Consider the following 1,646-nt stretch of genomic DNA (forward strand, 5'->3'; position numbering starts at 1 on the left):
TTTTTTTTTTCTTTATATTGAGATGTAATACATAATGCAGACTATATTCTTCTATATTCATCAGAAAGTGCCTCAAGTCATCCTCACTTTCAGCAAGCAAAGTTGTGTCATCAGTATTTCGCAGGTTGTTAATAATTCTTCCTCCAATTCTAATGCCATGTTTTTCTTCATATAGTCCAACTTCTCAGATTATTTGCTCATATATATTGAATAAGCATGAGGAAATGATACAACCCTGACACACTCCCTTCTTGATTTTAAACCATGCACTGTCCCCTTGCTCTGTTCAAATGACAGCCTCCTGGTTAATGTACAGGTTCCTCATGAGTACAATGATGTGTTTGGGTATTCCCATTCTTCTCAATATTATGCACAATTAGTCATGACACACACAATCAAATTCCTTTGCATACTCAATAAAACACAAGTCAACATCTTTCTGGTATTCTTTGCCTTGAGCCAAGATCCATCTGACAGTAGCTATAATATCCCTTGTTCCACATTCTCTTCTGAATCCAGCTCACACCTCTGGAAATTCTCTGTCAATATATTGCTGCAAACATTTTTTAATTATCTTCAGTAAGATTTTACTTGCATGCGATATTAATGATATTGTTTGATAACTTCCACATTCTGTGAGATCATCTTTCTTTGGAATGGGTACAAATATGGATCTGTTCCAGTCAGTTGTCCAGGTAGCTGTCTTCCAAATCTCTTGGCGTAATTGAATGAGTTCCTACAGTGGGGCATCCATTTGTTGAAATATCTCACTGGGTATTCCATCAATTCCTGGAGCCTTGTTCTTTGCCAATTCCTTCATTGCAGCTTTGACTTCCTCCTTTAATACCATTGGTTCTAGATCATATGCCACCTCCTGAAATGGATGACGAGCCACCAGTTCCTTTTGGTACAGTGACTTTTTGTATTCTTTCCATCTTATTTTGATGTTTCCTGCATCATTCAATATTTTGTCCATAGAAGCTTTCAATATTGCAATTCGTGGCTTAATTTTTTTCCTCAGTTCTTTCAGCTTGAGAAATGCTGAGCATGTTTTTCCCTTTTGGTTTTCTAACTCCAAGTCTTTGCACATTCCATGTTAGTAAATGGCTTTGTCTTCTTGAGCTGTTCTTTGAAATCTTTGGTTCAGCTCTTTTATCTTCTCATCTCTTCCATTTGTTTTAGCTACTCTCTGTTCAAGGACAAGTTTCAGAGTCTCTTCTGTCTTCCATTTTGGTCTTCTCTTCTTTTCTCATCTTTTTAGTTACCTCTTGCTTTTTTCATGAATGATGCTCTTGATGTAATCCCACAATTCTTCTGGTTTTCAGTCATTGGTGTTCAATGCATCAAATCTATTCCTTAGATGTTCTCTAAATTCAGGAAGGATATATTTAAGATCATATTTTGGTTCTTGTGGACTTGTTCTAACTGTCTTTAATTTCAAGTTGAACTTGCTTATGAGCACTTGATGGTCTGTTCCACAATCAACTCCTGATCTGGTTTTGGGTGAAGATGTTGAGCATTTCCATCAGCTCTTGCCACAGATCTAGTCAATCTGATTCCTTTGTGTTCCATTTGGTGAAGTCCACATATACAGCTGCCATCTGTGTTGCTGAAAAAAAGGTATTTGTAATGAATAAGTTGTTGGT

This window comes from Orycteropus afer, unplaced genomic scaffold, assembly GCF_000298275.1.
Source record: "Orycteropus afer afer isolate SDZICR_OR568_19922 unplaced genomic scaffold, OryAfe1.0 scaffold00251, whole genome shotgun sequence".
Classification (NCBI taxonomy): Eukaryota; Metazoa; Chordata; class Mammalia; order Tubulidentata; family Orycteropodidae; genus Orycteropus; species Orycteropus afer.